Source organism: Orcinus orca, chromosome 17 (assembly GCF_937001465.1).
Source record: "Orcinus orca chromosome 17, mOrcOrc1.1, whole genome shotgun sequence".
Lineage (NCBI taxonomy): Eukaryota > Metazoa > Chordata > Mammalia > Artiodactyla > Delphinidae > Orcinus > Orcinus orca.
In genome coordinates, this window is record NC_064575.1 from 75140882 (window position 1) to 75160705 (window position 19824).

The following is a 19824-nucleotide window of genomic DNA, read 5'->3' on the forward strand; positions in this document are numbered from 1 at the left end:
ACCTGGAACCACTGGTCCCCTTTCGCCCCTCCTCCCACCTTTGTGACTCTTTTCATCAGCACTCTGTATGTTTCCTTCAGAGCAATGACTATAATTCGTAATTGATTTTTTTGGTTTGTTTCCTTGTGATTTCATTTGTTTCCCTCCTTCACCAGACTATAAACTCCATGACAGCAAGGATCTTCCGTTTTGTCTACTCTAGAAATCCTGGTCCCTGGCACAGGGCAGAGCCCAAGGCAAGGGCTCAACAACTGTTTACAGAGGAAGGGAACTAGAAAGGAAGGAAAAAAGGGAGGAAGGAAGGGAAGAAAAGAAAGAAGGAGAGAAGAACTAGGGATTTCCCAGGCAGGTGTGGTGGGAAAAGCACTCCAGTCAGGGAATAGCATATGCAAAGGTGCAGAGGGGTCAACAGGCCTGGCTGCATTATCTGTAGGGCTCAGTGCAAAATGAAAACGCCGGGTCCCTTATTCAAATGTTGTTATGACTTTCAAGACAGTAATAACAGAGCGTCAAACAAAATGTGGGCCCATCTACATTCAAGGCCCCCTGTGACTGCCCTGGTCGTCGGCCCACAGAGCGCGCTCTGGGAGATAAACATCATGGGTCATCGTCTGTGTCGTTTGTCTCTCACATTGGTCCCATGAGGTCGTCAGTGTGACCTCTAGCCACCACACCATGTTATTTCTAGCAGCGAAAGCCGCTTTCTTAGAAGAGAACAGAGCCCAGCTAAGTGTGTTCTTCCAAATTCGATGTTGATATTGAGAAATACTGCAGGACTGGGGAGCTCGGCACAGGTTCTACAAAGTGCTGCTTGGTGGAAAGCTGGAGAAACCCTCAGCAAGCCCCAGACAAAGCCACAGTGTGTGGAGCTCTGCATCCAAGCCTGGGAGCTGAAGGAGGAAAGTGGACTGAGTTTCCACTTAACGAGGCCATTCAGAGTCTAGTCAAGTCCTCCTCGACTCTGAGCCTGGAGAAAACGACAATTTGTTATCAGCACAGAGAGTGAGCTGTAGATAAACGCCCTCTGATCCTGTCTTTGGTAAAACTATAATTTACAGGCTATCTGAAGGGATAACTTTAATTAGGATGTACGTGCTGTGTCTTACTTCCAGCTGTGATTACCTAAGTCACTTGCTCAGGTCCATCTAAAGGGCACTGTTCCTGGAGCAGGTGACCGTGCTGTGTGTCGTGTGAGTGGGTGTGGGTGGATGTGAGGGCGTGTGAGTGTGTGTTCATGCACACACACATGCCCTCTCACAAGATTTGTACATATAGGATTATGAAAAGGATAACTTGTCTCTTGTAAGCCTAGAGAAAGCTGGTAATCCAAGAACCCTTAGAAATTGCATTTTCACAGGTCGTATAGAATATAACCTGATTATTAAGATCTCCTTCAGGAATGGAAAGGAAAAGGAAAGAAAGTCTCATTTCCTTGACACTTGCCTGCCACGTGTCAGGCTCTTTCATGTACCTGATTTCATGAACTTTCACAAGAACCCATTTCACGGATGAGAAAACAAAAACTCAGGGTTTTGGTGATATCTTCAGCTCTAACACCACATCAGGATTATAACCCAGGACTTTAAAGCCCATGTTCTTGCCATGAACCCACATTGGCTCTCAAAGGGGGTGAAAAAGGGATGGAAGAGAAGTGGCGAGTTAATTTCTTTTCCTTGAGTATATAAAAAAGCATCCTTAATATGGCCCCATGACTTAGGCATTATTAGCCTAGACCTAACACCCTACTTAACTGGCACTGAATGTTCCATCTTTTTCTACGTGTTCAACTTCAGAGAGGCAGTGGGAAATCAGTTAGGCATCATGGGTGATTATAATCCATAGTAATGGAAAATCCAAAAGAATAGTAATTTGGATTGTGTATGATTTCAGAAGACATCTTTCACTCCTTTTTTTTAAATTTATGTAGTTATTTATGGCTGCGTTGGGTCTTCATTGCTGCACGCGGGCTTTCTCTAGTTGCAGTGAGTGGGGGGGCTACTCTTCCTTGCGGTGCGCGGGCTTCTCATTGCAGTGGCTTCTCTTGTTGCAGAGCACGGGCTGTAGGCGCATGGGCTTCAGTAGTTGTGGCTCACGGGCTCTAGAGCGCAGGCTCAGTAGTTGTGGCGCACAGGCTTAGTTGCTCTGCAGCATGTGGGATCTTCCCAGAGCAGGGCTCGAACCCATGTCCCCTGCATTGGCAGGCGGATTCTTAACCACTGTGCCACCAGGGAAGCCCCTTCGCTGCCTATCTTTTGATATTGTTTGAAGTTTTTACTTTGTGCATGATCTGCCTGGTACTTGCTTAACTAATTAAAATACATAAAAATTGTAATGTGGTTTGAGTGTGTAATGAAAACTCATAAGGACATGTGTATTACCAGTAGTTGTCTTGCATTGGAGATCACATGGAATTTTTTCCCTTAGTTATACTTTTCTGGATATTCCAAATTGTTTGCAACAAACAGTCATAACCTACAATGAAATAAAACAAAACAATAAAATACTTTCTGTTTTAGAAAAGCAAAAGCAGCCTACTAGCCCTAAACTCTTTTTCCTTTTAGAAAGCTTGAAATAGTTATGAGATTATTATATTAGTTACCTTACTGTATAACAAATTACCCACAAACTTAGTGACTTAAAACAGCAATAAACCCTCATTATCTCAAAAAGTGTCTGTGGGCCAAATTTTAGGGACAGCTTAGCAGAGTGTTTGGGCTCAGGATCATTCTTTCTTTCTTCCTTTTTTTTTTAAAATAATTTTTATTGGCGTATAGCTGATTTACAAAGTTGTGTTAATTGCAGGTATACAGCAAAGCCAATCAGTTATACATATACATATATCCACTCTTTTTTAGGTTCTTTTCCATATAGGTCATTACAGAGTACTGAGTAGAGTTCCCTGTGCTATACAGTAAGTCCTTATTAGTTATCTGTTTTACACATAGTAGTGTATGTACATCAATACCAATCCCCCAATTTATCCATCTCCTCCTTTCCCCCTCTGGTGACCATAGTTTGCTTTCTACATCTGTGACTCTATTTCTATTTTGTGAATAAGTTCATTTTCATCTTTTTTTTTCTTTTTTAGACTTCACATATAAGCGATATCATATGATTTTTGTCTTTCTCAGTCTTATTTCACTCAGTATGAAAATCCCTAAGTCCATCCATGTTGCTGCAAATAGCATTATTTCATTCTTTTTTATGGCTGAATAATATTCCATTGTATATATGTACCACATCTTCTTTATCCATTCCTCTGTCAGTGGACATTTAGGTCTTCCATGTCCTGACTATTGTAAATAGGGTTGCAATGCACATTGGGGTGCATGTATCTTTTTGAATTATGATTTTCTTCAGATATATGCCCAGGAGTGGGATTTCTGGATCATATGGTAACTCTATTTTTAGTTTTTTAAGGAACCTCCATACTGTTCTCCATAGTAGTTGTATCAATTTACATTCCCACCAACAGTGCAAGAGGGTTCCCTTTTCTCCACACCCTCTCCAGCATTTATTGCTTGTAGACTTTCTGATGATGCCCATTCTGACCAGTTTGAGGTAATACCTCATTGCAGTTCTGATTTGTGTTTCTCTAATAATTAGTGATGTTGAATGTCTTTTCATGTGCTTTTTGGCCATCTGTATTTCTTTGGAGAAATGTCTGTTTATATCTTCCACCCATTTTTTGATAAGCTTGTTTGTGTTTTTTTGATATTAGGCTGCATAAGCTAGGATCTTTCAAGAAGTTGCAGCGTGAGCTATGACTACACACATCTGAAGGTTTAACGACTGCTGGCTATTAACAATGGGTCTCAGTTCCTGGTCACATGGACCTCTCCGCAGGGCTGCTTGAGTGTCTTCGTGACATGGCATCTGATTTTCCCAGAACGAGTATTCCAAGAGGGGGCAAGGCAGAAGCCACAATAGCCTTTATGACGTCAGACGTCAACTCTAATCAGCATGGAGGGGACGACATAAAGGCATGAATACAAGAAGGCAAGAATCACTAGGGGCCATTCTGGAGGCTGGCTACCATAATTATATACATGAAGAGTCTTCCAAAAACTTTCAAGTGCTACACAAATGAGAGGGAGTCTCACATTTTCCTCTTCTCTTCCCCAGGGAGCTTCCTGACAATAATGTCTATGTTTTTTCTTACTTGACCATTCCTTGTTTCAGCCCTGTGTCTTCAAAGAGCCCTTTCTTTGATGTATTCTAAGTAATGTGTAGGACAAAGCAAGGGGTGGGGCCCTAAGAACTTACCGTCCATCTTTTTGCCCATGGACCATCCATTTTGCAAATGGTATCAGAACACTTTTCACAATCACTGGTGTCCTTCACGCACCTGTCCATCTGCCTGTAGCTGTCCTGGACTCTCCCCAGAAATAAAAAATAGAGCTCATACCAGGCTGGAGCAACCAGGAGTGCCTTCAGGTTAGTACCAGCACTGTATTCATCTCTGTATCCCAAGGGCTTGGCACAGTGCTTTTTGTTAAGGTTGTTTGGGTTTTTGATATTGAGCTGCATGAACTAGGATCTGCTAGATCCTAGCAGCTGCTAGACAGTTGCTTGCCAATTTTAGGAACATAAGGAAACCATAATCTGAAAGGCAAGCCTCCAAAAAAGTAAATGCAACCAATGGCAAAATGATCACTTGACCTCGTCAAATCTCATCTCCAATGTTCTGCCTGCTTTCACCTTCTCTGATCATCCTTCAACCTTGCCCCTGTCTACGGCTCATCTACCCTTAATTCCCCAAGCTCACCTCCTTGGGTCTGATCCCTGGCTCCGTCATGCATTAGCTATTTGATTTTGTGCAAGTTTCTTAATGTCTCTGAGCCTCAGTTCCCTGATCTGTAAAACAAGGATAATACTTCATCATATAGTACTTTTTAAAGCTGAAATTAAAGAATAATACATACAGTGCCGGGAACTTAGGAGAATTTAAATAAATATAATTTCCTTCTTGCTCTTTATGTTGTCGTGTGCTTGGTGCACACTTCGTTCTGTGGTTTACTCGTATCACGTCATATGATTTTGTAATCAGTTTTATAAGTTGTCACCTGGTGTTCATAGCCATATTTTTTATTGACTGCATAATATTTTATTAACCATTTCCGATTATCGGACATGTAAGTCTTTCAAAATTGTTTTGTTACCTATGACATGTCCTGTCGGAGTTTTTTTTTCCATAAAAAACTTCCCAGGATTGATATTTTCTGTCTACAAGGTAATTTGAAAATTTTTTTGAATTTTTAAATTAATGTATAAAGTTTAGGTGTCATTTCCCCAAGTGGCGTTTATACCCCTTGATAGCAGGGGTTATATCTCATTTCCAATGGGCAGTAATATGTGTTGCTTAGGGGCACAAGATTTGGAAGCAGACAGACCTGAGTTTGGATTCTTGCTTTGCCACTCACCGAAACTCAGCATTCCCAATTGAAAAATAAAGATATCTACACCTACACGTTGGTATTAGTACCAGTTATATATTGCTGCATTACAAACCACCCGAAAGCCAAACCCTTAAAACAACAACATTTATTTGGTTCTTCTATCTGCAATTGATCAAAACTCAGCAGGGACAGCTCATCTCTCCTCTATGCAGTGAGTTGAGGCAGCTTGGGGGATCCACTTTCAAGATGGCGCATGACTGCCAAGGAGGCTGGTGCCAAGTTTCAGTTGGGAACTCAGCTGAGGCTGTGGTCTGGGATTCTTGGTTCTCCTGCACGTGGACTTTATCATAGATTTCTTGTATTTCCTCACACTACGGTGACTCATTTCCAAGAGTGAGTGTTCCAAGAGCTCCAGTCATTAAATGTATTGTCTTTTTATGACTATACCCCAGAAGTCCTACAGTACCACTTCTATTATAGTCACAAGCCCATCTAGATTCAAGCAGAGGGAATACGGACCCCATCTCTTGATGGAAAGAAAGCCAAATAGCACTGTAAGAAGAGCTGATGGGACGGGAGATTGTGCTCAGTCTATTTTTGGAAAGTAAGTGGTTGTGAGGATTTAAAAAGTAAATGAATAATATATATTTAAATGCCTGAAAGAGTACCTGGCTCATAGTAGGTTCTCAATTCCTAGTGGACAGTTGACACATGGACAGAGAACCAAGAGTATCAGGGACTCAGGGTAGATCTTGAATAGGTATCCTGGGTTGAGTGATTTTCAGATTATCTATGTTGCTCTTATCAGGATCACATGTTCTCACCTCACAAGAATAATGAAGAGTTTGTCTGCCCTGATACTTTGCTTACCCAAACATTCTTCTCTCTTACAAGCTCATAACCCACTTTTTTGGTCAATCATGAAAATCCCTAGAAACAGGCAACACTGCGTGGCATTGTTCAGCCACAGCACATTTGTGTTGTGGTTGGGTCTTTCCAAACTGTCCTGTACGGCTTGGCCCTAAAATAATTTGTCTACAGTGTGTGAAAGAGGATGTTAGCGATAAGACAGGATGTGGACCTGACCCACTGTCAGACAGGAGGTTTTGCCTTGGACTCTTCCTGAGCCACTCAGACTCAGCTGCAGAGATGCGAGCTGTCAAGCAGAACTTGCCTTTGTCCAGCTGGGTTGGGTGGGGCTAGAAAGAACTGTCAAAAGGGGCCTAGAGACAGGATGGCATTCGCCCATCGTCATAAAGCAAGCTGATGTCGGAGTTACAGATTAGAGCAGGGTTTCTCAGCCTCAGCACTACTGACATTTTGAACTAGACGATTCTTTGTTAGGAGGAGAATCACAATTCTTTGTTGTGATCAGCAGGATGTTTAGGATGTTTGTTAGGAGGATGAGCAGGATGTTTGCTAGGAGGAGAATCACAATTCTTTGTTGTGATTAGCAGGATGTTTAGAAGCATCCTTGGCCTCCACCCGTCACATGTCAGTAGCATCCTCGTCCCCATTTGTGACAAGCAGAAATGCCTCTACACGTTAGCAAATGTCTCCTGGGGGATACAACTGCCCCCAGTAATGAACTACTGGACTAGGATGCAGGTCTTCCGGTTACTTGTGAATCTACCCAGCTAAAATATCATCTCCATAGACGCTGAGTTGATTTACAAAGACTAAATTCAGGGTTTCTGAACTGGTCTTTGTGGACTGGTAAAGCTTTTGCTAGAGAAAGAAACCCCTCCAAAAAGGCAAATCTAGAATATAGGACATTGTATGAAATGACTGCCCTGATCCCTTCTAAATATCAAAGTCATGAAAGAAAGGAGTTGAGGATGACTGTTAGAGACTACAAGAGACTCATGACTTTGTTCTTGATTGGGTCTGGGTAAATACACACACAGCGCTATAAAAGATATTTGAGGGATAATTGGGCAAGTTTGAATATCCAATTATTGTCTAACTTTTTTAGGTGTGCCTGTGGTATTGTGATTAACAGAATGTCTTTGTTTGCAGGAGATGCATGCTGAAATATTTAGGGGTGAAAGAAGAGTTATACCTGTAACATTGTGAAATGGATCAACCATCAAAGGTAGGGAAATATGCCAAAATGTTAATAATTGGTGAATCAACATGATAGATCTGTACTATTCTTTTATATTTTTCCATGTATTAGTAATTTTTTCTGAATTAAAGTGATGGGAAAATAAGTACACATAAAGGTAAAATGAAAAGAAAAAAATTGAAAAGTTTACGAAAAGAAACCCTCACATACATGCACAAAGATGTTCACTGCAGCATTGTGTATAATATGAAAAAATCAGAAGCAACCTTACTATTCCTCCCTAAGCAATTGTCAAATAAACTGTGACATTCTACATGATATAGAATACCATGCAACAGTTACAAAGAGCAAGACACAACCCTGAATCTGCTCACGGAAGTGAAAATATTCTGACCTGGTAACAACTGCCAGGAGTCCCCCCATCCTGGGATGTCAGTTCTCATGACGGTGGTCATGACTCACTGACTCTCATTCTCAGGCTGGTAATCAGCAGCCAAAGGACAGCAGCCACATAGATGCTGAGCAATGCAGATGAGTCCCTGCATAGTGTAGACGGAGGTCTCAATTCAATAATAACCCACCAGGCAAGAAATACAACTTTTATTTTTCTAAAACATACTTTGCATTTTAAGCTTACATTCCACTGAGATGGTAAGAATTCCACCTTGGGCCATTTAGCATTTCCCTTTTCTCAGAAATTGTGGCTAACTCCTGGAAGAGGTTTTGGGTTGAACCATCTGAAATGGTTAATATTTTTAACATTAAAAATGTCAATTTTGTATAGTTCAACAAAAAGCACAAGACCATTTTTATTTGAATAGAATTGGGAAAGGCACTGGGGAGAAGGAAGAATAAGACTGATCTAGATGTCCTACTAGGAAGAGCTTTTCAAGATATATTTATTGTTCAGTGTGATATATATGTATATTTAGTGAAAACAGATACATTGAAGACCACTGAGTAAAACAAGGCTCTATATTTTCCTTGATTGAGTGTGTGTGTGTACCTACGTTTGTATGTATGTTTTTTTTTTTTTTTTTTCCTCTCCTTAATCTGACTACTTCTTACCACCTGCCACTGCACCCTCCCTGGTCCAAGCTAAGATGCCTGTGTTACTGCTTCCACCTTTGACCTCAGACAGCCATTTAGGTAGCAGGCAGAGGTAGCTGGAGAGGTATGTTGGAGAGGATGTGGAGAGAAGGGAAACATCCTACACTGTTGGTGGGGATGTAAATTGGTACAGCCACTGTGGAGAACAGTATGGAGGTCCCTTAAAACACTAAAAATAAAGCTACCATATGATCCTGCAATCCCACTCCTGGGCATATATCTGGAGAAAAACATGGTTTGAAAGGATACATGCACCCCAATGTTCATTGCAGCACTGTTTACAATAGCCAAGACATGGAAGCAGCCTAAATGTCTATTGACAGAGGAATGGATAAAGAAGATGTGGTACATACATACGATGAAATACTACTCAGCCATTAAAAAGGATGAAATAATGCCATTTGCAGCAACATGGATGGACCTAGAGATTGTCATAGTGAGTGAAGTAAGTCAGACAGAGAAAGAGAAATATGGTATGATATCGCTTATATGTGGAACCTAAAAAGAAATGATACAAATCATTTATTTACAAAACAGAAACAGACTCACGGGCTTTAAGAACAAATTTATGATTACCAAGGGGGGAAGGGTGGAGGGAAGAGATAGTTAGGGAGTGTGGGATTGATGTGTACACACTGCTATATTTAAAACGGGTAACCAACAAGGACCTACTGTATAACACAGGGAACTCTGCTCAATATTATGTAACAACCTAACTGGGAAAAGAATTTGAAAAAGGATACGTGTATATATGTATAACTGAATCACTTTGCTGTACACCTGAAACTATCACAACATTGTTAATCAACTATACTCCAATATAAAATAAAAAGTTTAAAAAAATATGTATTTGCTGAATGAATACAAAGAAAGAAACTGAGTCAATTTCTCATCTCTCTCTTTAGTTTTTGACACATTGCTGAGGATCAGTGCTAAATAAATCCAAATGCTCACAGGTTATTAAAGCTTTAAAGATCTCTAGTGATCATTCTGTATAGTTCTCCCATTTTACTGATGAGAAACTGAGACCCAGAAGTAGCAAGTGTATAATCCAATAACAGTAGGAGCAGAATCCAAATGTCCTCTTTCCTGACCTTTGAACTACAGCCCCTGTCTTTATTATATGTAATTTTCCCAGCAGCTAGGAAATTCCATGATGACAATTTAAAAGCAATCAGCTTCTTTGTGTTTGACCAATGACAGATGGGCGCATCGTTCTGCTTGCCCTAGATAAGCTGAGCTGATCAAAACATCAAAGACTGCATACCTGATGGGTCAGTCCAACCAGCCTACGATATTTAGGGTTGATGTCAATCCATTATAAAAGGTGATAAACCAACCCCATTCATCTTGGCCATTTATAAGGAAATGCTTCTGTTTAAGAGAACCTGTGCTTCTGGTTCTGGATCAAGAATTGCTCAGTCAGGACCTCACAGTGGGGCAAAAGCTCAAGCTTCTACCTGGCTTGGATTACCTGGGAGGCTGGAGGAAAGGGAACATCAGTCTCAGAGCTGGAAACACCTGGCATAATGCCTGGCACATAGTAGGCTCTCCAAAGATATTAGCTGAATCTAAGTTTAAAAAAAATGCTAAACTAAAGTGTTCTACAATGTTTTTGCCTCTTTCTTCAAAATCTAGCGATTACAATTACGGACTACAGAAATAGCTGAGTAACCTTGAACAAACCACTGAAGCTTTTGGTGCCTTGGTTTCCTCTTCTATAAAATGGGAATAATGATAGTGTTTACCTCATAGGTTGTTGTAAGACTTCAGTGTGGTAACCCACAAAAATCACTCAGAAGGGTGTCTGGCGCATACTAAGCTCTATGTAAGTTTTGCTATTGTTTCTCCCTTAGTTCACCCATACATTTATTTGACCATATATTAGCATGTTTGGGGTTCTAAGCTCTGTTCTAGGCATTGGGGAAAAAAAAGTGCAAAAAACATGGTCTCTGTGCTCCTGCAGCCCATGGCCCACGGCAGATATTATTCATTGAGAATCCACAGACCCACAAAATTGGGGGCACAGGTATATGACTTCAAGGTGGAGGACTGATACTCTTCATTATTGCTCAAAGAGATGCATGACAACCTCCAAATTAGATTTTTAAAAGCTGGCTAAGTATCATCATTTTTACAAAAGGAAACAGAAAATTCAGTACACGATCCTAAGGCTACGTGTTAGCTGCTATCCTTGAGGTCCGCATGATGCAGATAGGAGCCCAGAGGACCAAAGCCTGCCTTCAGGTATCTGGTCTGGCTTCATGTAGGAGGCAGTCATGTTGAGCATATGATGGCATCTTGGTGCCTTTGTTGAGGAATGGAGAACCTCAGACACACATGGGAAGGTAGGAGAAATGGGAGTGAGAATGTAATGACGCTCAGACTTCTTTTTGTTCTGGTCTCTGGAAAAAGAAACAAACTCACAACACATCGAACAAGCCTTTTTGTGATCTGACACTATTAAGAGGGGGCAAGGAAAAGGACACGAGTTTTAAAGTCAGATGGATCTTGGGTTGAATTATGGTTCTGTCGCTTACCAGCAGTTAAGAAGTTGGACAAGATTTAATCTCTCTGGAACCCATTTTCTCAAATGCAAAGTTGGGATTCATGAAATAATATTGTTATATCTTCATTGTGGCATCTGGCCATGATAGATTAATAGATCATAGCGTTTGTTCACCATTATTCACCTTCTCCCCATTCTTGCCCTATATCGCTATAGGTAGAACATACTTCTGTGCCCATTGACTTTGGGCTCAGCCATGTTAATTACTTTGACCAGTGGACTGTGAGTGGGTGTGACATATGTCAAGTCTGAGCAGAATCTTTAAATACACATGCTAGGTTTGGAAATGTCTACCCTGCTCTTACACTCTGCTGTGAGAACAGTTTGTCCCATATCTGAGCTCATCAGCTCAGATCCAGGAACGGCTCAAGAAGGCAACACTGAACCAAGTTGAGCACAGCCAACTGCACGTCAGCAAGAAAGTAAACTGTCAACCACTGAAATTTGCGGGATATTTGTTGCTGCAGAAAAAACTGACTAGTATACTGACCCATAATTCCTGCTCAATAACTAGTTTCTCCCCTGTTTCTTTGCCAAAAACAAAACAGAGAACTTGGCGGTGAGCTCCATAAGGATATTGAGGCTACAACACTTAAAGCTGTTAGAAAAAACTTCAAATATAAAGACAAAGGAAGAGAGTTAGATGGGGGTTGGATGGAATCCATTGGAATGTGTTCCAGAGACTACCAGCTGTACACCAAGTCCATTTCCTCTTTTGGGGGCACACAGTATGTCACTGAGTTCCAGCAAAAGAATGTGAATGAATGTGATGGGAACCACATCTGGTCTGGCCCAAGCTCACTCCTGCCCTAGGATAACTAGAATGGGGACCCCCAGGGCAACCTGGAAGCTACACATTAAAGATGAGCTGTTATCAGCCTAGAGCTCCAAGTGACTGCTGGCAGGGTTGCCTTTCCACCTGAGCATCTGCTGGGGACTATTACTGTCAAAGATGAACACAGTCAGACTTTAGTCAAAGCAGTGAAAACAAGTATTATTCAGTAACTACTGACAGTAGGGGAAGAGCTGAGCTCCACTCTGACTTGTACACAGGTGACTGGGTGTTTTAAAGGGAGAAGGAAGGAGAAGGGAGGGGGTGAGTGGGGACTCAGTAGAACCAGGGAAGTGAAAAATTACAAAAATTGGGAAGTGGGGCTTCCCTGGTGGCTCAGTGGTTGAGAGTCCGCCTGCCGATGCAGGGGACACGGGTTCGTGCCCTGGTCCGGGAAGATCCCACATGCCGTGGAGCGGCTGGGCCCGTGAGCCATGGCCGCTGAGCCTGCACGTCCGGAGCCTGTGCTCCGCAACGGGAGAGGCCACAACAGCGAGAGGCCTGCGTACCGCCAAAAAAAAAAAAAAAAATTGGGAAGTGGAAGGGGTGGTGGACCATGTGAAACCCATCTGGGTTTGCTAACGGGTGCTTGTTGAAATTAGGGTCCTTCCCTCCCAACAGAGGCTGGGAAGCAGGGTCCCTATCTTCAGCTGTTGGCTGGAACAAGCAGTCAATTCTTGGGCAGCCTTGAACTTTCTCAGGCTGATACTATTAGCAGGGCTAGGGTCATCCTAGGGGTACTGCCTTGAGCTCTTAGAAACTATGTTAGTGTTTGTTCAAGCCTTTATGGTCTAAGGTTAAGGTCTAATAGAGAAGAGAGCTCAGCAGAGCCTGGCTAGAGTTTGGTCAAGGACAGAATCTTTGTTATCCCTCTACTGGGTTTGTTCCATTAGTTTACAAGTGAAACCTAAGAGACACAGACAAAGACAGATACAGACAGATACAAGGGTTTAAGTACTGATAATTTTTAACAATGTTTATTAAGAGCTTACTGTGTGCCAAACACTGTACCGCAACCTACACCCGCAAAGCCTCTTTTAGCCCATTGTAGGACTCTGAGAAATAGATGTTTTTATATGTTTATATATAAACACACACACACACACACACACACACACACGTTGAAGATCTGTGTGGTCAATAACATTTTTCATCATGTGTCTGGAGAGTGGCAGAAGCAGATTGGAATCAGGTCATTTTGGCTCCAAATTCAGTGTCATGACCACACAGCATTGAGTTCTGTGTTCAACAAGTTTGGAAAGACTTGTAGATGCCAGGTAACCCATTTTGACCTGAGACCCAAGTACAAAGACCTAGGATGTTGAAAGGAAAAGATTCTACTTTTCCAGGGACCCCTGAGCCTGAAAGACCACTGAGTCTGGGTATTGGGGTGGATAAAGTGTAGAGGAGCCAGGAATGACAGGAAGATGGTGACCCCAAGAATCAGGACTGAACCAACAGCCAAGGAAACGTGGTGGGAAGGGACAGCATGTGCCTAGATTAAACATTAGCTAATGTTTATTCATGAATCAAGTCATAAGTGCCACACAAGACCACACATCTAACTTCCCTTGACTGTGTACATTGGAGGACCCCTAACTTCTCCCCAAACAGAGAAAGGATATCTATGCATTGAAATGATTTGGAGACCATTCTTCTGACTTCCCTTAACTGTGTAGATTGGAGTACCCTAATTTCTCCCAAAACAGAGAAATGATACGCATTTAAATGGCTTGAAACCCAGTGGACAGATAAAAGGCAAAGACACATCCAGAAAAATGAAGAAGTACTGGAGGCATATATACAGTAGAGGAAAGGGACTTTGGGAAAAATCTAACTCTAGTCCTGGTTTGGCCTGTAACTAGCTGTGTCACTGTGGGCAGGTCAGTTTCACCTTTCAGAGCCCATGCACACACAGGAGATTGGTTTGGAAATTTTCCAAGGTCTCTTTTAGCCATGCCAGTCTGGTCATTGGCAGTTGTTCATCTAGGCTAGATTCCACGGGAACAGATCTCTCCATAAGGCGTCCTCTCTCCTCTGACAGGACAAGTAAGATAAAAAGTGTGGTCTTTCTTATGTATAGAGGCTGCAATTCGTTCAGAATCACAAAACTGTACCCTGTGGAAGAGCTAGAAGTGATCCTCTCCTTAGGCCCTTTCATTATACAGATAAAGAATCAGAACAGAAGCACAGAGAGGGGAAGTCATTTACTAAAGTCACACAGCTCTACACGAGCAAGCCTGTAACTAAGACCCTGCTTTGGGATGCTTAGTATGGGGTTTATTTCAAAACAGCCTACTGCATGGGTGTTGGAGAAAGAGTAGAAGGGAATTACTATTTACTAAGCACTTACTACGTGTGAGACTCCACCTTTGATTCTGTACTCAGTGTACAAATATTTAACAAGTTTTACTGAGTACCTGTTATGTGCTAGGCCCTGGGGATACAGAGGTGAACACGACAGACAAAGTCTCTCCTTGGAGCTCACATTCCAGTGACGGGGGAGTGAGGATAACCAATAAACCATAAATAAATAAATAAGAAAGTATCAAATAGTACTAGCAAGTATATACCCAGAAGTGATATCTAGAAAATAAAAGTGCTGCGTACAGACCAGGTAGCTTCATTGCGTGAGGGGATGGGGCCCACCTCCCAGAGTTTATCTTATCTTACCCTCACAAACATGCCGAAAAGTAGGTATTTTATTATGTTTATTGCTCAGATAAGGAAACTGACATTCAGACTTGCCCCAAGTCAGATAGATAGTTATTAAAAGTTCACTGCAGATCCCATTGCCGATTCTCTCTGGTCCAAAGACCATGCCTCGCTTCACTGTATCCTGCATTGAGTTTTCAAAAAAATGAAAATATATACACAAAGTATACACATATTGGTACATACCACAGCTGACTGAGATTAGATGTTTGATAAACGGTAGCTGATTTGTTTCCTTGCAGTTCTTGTCTACTGGAGTCATCTTTAGTATCTCAAACCTAGTATCTATTTTATTTTATTTTATTTATTTAATTTTTTTGTGGTGCACGGGGCTCTCACTGTTGTGGCCTCTCCCATTGCAGAGCACAGGCTCCTGACGCGCAGGCTCAGCGACCATGGCTCACGGGCCCAGCTGCTCCGCGGCATGTGGGATCCTCCCGGACCGGGGCACGAACCCATGTCCCCTGCATCAGCAGGCGGACTCTCAACCACTGCGCCACCAGGGAAGCCCCCTAGTATCTCTTTTAAAGACCTCACTCTTGAGGAAGGCACCTGACTTGGTCTGTGGGTAGAGGCTACAGCTACAAAACAGAAATTTCTCTGTGCTTGGAATTTACTAACTTGCGAGTTAGGGAATGAACTCTACCACTTAAGTAAGACTCAGGAGCATTAAACTCTAACCTAAGATGCTAAATCACCCAGTCCAGGATGAAATTCAGCAACAGATCTCCTTGTTGTCCTGACCTTGCAGGTAAGATTGAGGACATGGCTTTTAGCACAGACTTCTGAACGTCAGCATTCAGATTGTTTTGCAGGATTTGCTGTGTTGATGTGCATTTTCGTATTTCAAGTTACTAGCAAGGTTCCTATTCTCTCCTGCAAGGAAAAGTTCCAGACTCTATAATCTAAGAAAGCTCAATTTAAGACAGATTAAGAAGTTAAAAGGAAACTATTAAAACAACTAGAAGAAAAAAAAATCCAGGTGTTCTATTTAAGATGCTCTCCAAAATGCAGAAACCTCAACTCAAACTGATGAGGCAGACACTGCTCATTGGTTAACACAACCTCGTTCCTTATCCCTTCCTGCTTTGCTGCTTTTGCTACAGAGGTTAGAAAAACCAGGCACTTGCTACTGTAGCTTCACTTGCAGCTAGCAGAGGCCATGTGACAGCTCCAGCCAATGAGACTGGATGTCTACCAAGGGCTGCTGGGAAGACTTGCTTTTTTTCTGGTAAAAGGGTCAGACTTGGCTATTGCTGCTCATTTCATTTTGCTCTGCTTTAACCACAGACGTGATGCTTAAGGCTGTAACAGCCACCTGAGAGCTACAAATGAGCCACTGTGCTAATACCAGGTAGGCTCCAGACTAGTTTGTGGGAAATATAAATTCTTATTTGTTTAAAGCACTTCTCCTAGGATTTTCTGTTACCTGCAGCCAAAAGCACTCCTAAGGGTAACCATTGTCTTAAACAACAAAGAAATGTATTCTTTTTTTTCTTTTTTTTAACCTAAGAAGAGAAATGATACCTTCTTTCATCTCTCCCTTAGGATTAAGTTTTCACTGCAGTTCCCCAATAGCTTTCCTTTCACATGCTGTTGTATAGAATTGGATCAGCCAGTCCATTCCTGAATTGATCACTAGCAAGGGAGATAGAATGACATTCTAGACTTACCCTGATTGTCGGGTGGAATAGACATTTATTTAGGCATCAACCAAAACACGCTCAGCAGTGGATAAATGTGATCACAGGATAGGTAGGGACTTCCTGAACATAAAAAACGGTAGGAACACATCACACACTCAAGGACGGGTAGATATGAGCTTATTGAAATGAAAGAGTATTCATAAAGCAGCCCATTACAAACAAAAAGAAAAAGCAAATGAGAGAGCTGGGAGACATACTTGCAATTTATATAGCAAATGAAGTGTTAATATCTCATAAATCACTTCTGAGAATTTACCCTAAGGAAATCATTGAGGACATATGCAAAGATTTAGTCACAAGGATGTCTGTAGTAGTACTGCGTTTAATAATGAAAATTTGCAAGTGAGATGAATTTCTAGCAATAAGGTACTAGTTAAGTAAAATATGATACAAACTTACAATGGAATGCTTTAAGACTGTTAAAAAGTAATGTTATTGGGACTTCCATGGTGGCACAGTGGTTAAGAATCCGCCTGCCAATGCAGGGGATATGGGTTCAAGCCCTGGTCCAGGAAGATTCCACATGCCGCGGAGCAACTAAGCCCATGCGCCACAACTACTGAGTCTGCACTCTAGAGCCTGCGTGCCACAACTACTGAAGCCCATGCGCCTAGAGCCCGTGCTCCGCAACAAGAGAAGCCACTGCAATGAGAAGCCCGTGCACCACAACGAAGAGTAGCCCCTGCTCGCCTCAATTGCACGCAGCAACGAGGACCCAATGCAGCCAAAAGCAAAATAAATAAATAAATAGATATAAAATAAAAAAATAAAGTTATAAAAATTACATTAAAAAAAAGAATCCGCCTGACAATGCAGGGAACACGGGTTCAATCCCTGCTCTGGGAAGATCCCACATGCCGCGGAGCAACTAAGCCTGTGCGCCACAACTACTGAGTCTGCACTCTAGAGCCTGCGTGCCACAACTACTGAAGCCCATGCGCCTAGAGCCCGTGCTCCGCAACAAGAGAAGCCACTGCAATGAGCAGCCCGCGCACTGCAACGAAGAATAGCCTCCCTCGCCGCAACTAGAGAAAGCCCGCGGGCAGCAATGAAGACCCAAAGCAGCCAAAAATAAATAAATTTATAAAAAACAAAAAAGTAATGTTGTAGAAATATATGTACTGTCATGGAAAGACCATTGTGGTGTATTATTAAGTGACAAAAGTAGAATACAGATCATGTATATCATGTGATTCTATCTTCCTGTGTGTAAATAAGTATCTAGAAGGTTTTATGTCCAGAGTTAACAATAGCTATTTCTGGTAGGTGATATATTTGTTGATTTTCTTTTTATAGTGAGCTACTTTTCTTAAAAAAAAAAAAAAGAAAAGAAAAAAATAAATAAAAGGAACTTAATTTGGGGAACAAATACCGAAAAGTAAAAGAACACCTCCACAGAAAAATGGGCAGTGGGTCTGAGCAAAACATGCTCATAAAAAAAGTGCAATGAGCCAAAAAAAACATATGGGAGTTTTCATTCTTGGTAATAATCCAACATGCAATTAAAACAAAACTGACATGCAATTATTTTCTTCCCTTCCTTTTTTTCTTTCTTTCTTGCCCATTGAACTGGAAAGCTTCTCCCACAAGAAAAGAATGCTGTCTTGGGGGTGGAATGAAATGTGCAATCTCACAGGTAAAACTTTTTGATGAAAAATTTGTCAATGGGCAGTTTCAAAAATCCTCATTCTCACTGACCCCACAAGTCTACTTCAGAACATGGAGTCTATGGAATGGAATAGAGGTTCCCAGTAAGGCTCATGTCCAGAATTTCCATGTCAGTTTTCCACGTAACGATGAATGATTGATTGGAAACAGTCTAATTGTTCAGGGAGAGAGAAAGGGTTAAATCTCTTATGCTGGATACACATGCTGCATTATTAAACAAGTATTTGAAAGCATATTTAATTACAGAGATTTAATGCCCTAGGGAAATGTTCAGGATATGAAGATGAGTTAAAGAAAAGCAGGTTATAAAGAAGCATATGTGATATCCTAATTTTGAAGAAAAGAAACAAAATCATATTCATGTGCTTAAATTCAGCATACCTTTAAGAAAGATTGAAATAGTATAAGTCAAAATGTTACTAATAGGTATTTCAGGTAGTGGGATTATGAACAATTTTGGTGTTCTTTACATTTCTGTACTCTCAAATTTTGCATAATAAACATTCATTTGTACATTACTAACCAGAAAATAAATCTGAAACCTATAAAGATATGCAATGAGCCCTGTGTGACAACCCTTGTTGAAATTAATAAGCACTAATATCTTTCAGGTACCTACAAAGTGCCAGACACTGTGCTATATGTGAATCGTTTCAATTCATTCTCACAACAATTCTGTGATGAAACTACTCTTTTGGGACCCATTTTATAGATGAGGAAATTGAGGCACAAACAGCTAAAGGGATTTGCCCAAAGTCATACAGCTAATAGATTCAAACTCAGGTGTGTCTGACTCCAGAGTCCATATTCTGAACCAACTCATAAGGACACTATTTCTCCAGAAGGAAAGTCCAACGCGCAGGCTCAGCAGCCATGACTCACGGACCCAGCCGCTCCGAGACATGTGGGATCTTCCCGGACCGGGGCACGAACCCGTGTCCCCTGCATCGGCAGGCGGACTCTCAACCACTGCGCCACCAGGGAAGCCTTTGATTAACTATTATTTCAAGGTATAGGTCAAGAATCTTCTGGCGCTTGAGTGATTCATTTGTGATATAAACAAGTCCTCTGTGAAATTTAGTAAAGAGGAAGAGTGTGTTTTTTTTTCCCCAGAGTCACTTTTTAAAAAGTTGAGATATAATAGATATACAACATTTTCTAAGTTTAAGGTGTACAATGTGTTGATTTGTTATACTTATATATTGCAATATGATTACCACCCTGTGTTGGCTAACACCTCCATCACGTCACATAATTATCATTTCTTTTTTGTGGTTAGAACATTTAGGATCTAGTCTCTTAGCAACTTTCAAGTATGCAATACAGTATTGTTATCTATAGTCACCATGCTGTGCATCAGATCCCCACAACGTATTCATCTTCTAACTGCCAAATTTGTACCCTTGAACCAAATCTCCCCAATTCCCCCAACTCTCAGCCCCTAGTAACTACCATTCGACTATCAGATTCTGTAAGTTCATATTTTTTAGATTCCATATACATGATACCATACAATAGTTGTCTTTGTCTGACTTATCTCACTTAGCATAATACCCCTAGGGTCCATGCACATTGTTAAAAACAGCAGGATTTCCTTCTTTCTCATGGCTGAATAATATTCCATTGTATATATCCATGTCTTCTTTATCCATTCATCCACTGATGGACACTTAGGTTGTTTCCATATCTTGGCTATTGTGAATAATGCTGCTATGAACATGAGAGTGCAGATATCTTTTCAATATCCTGTTTTCATT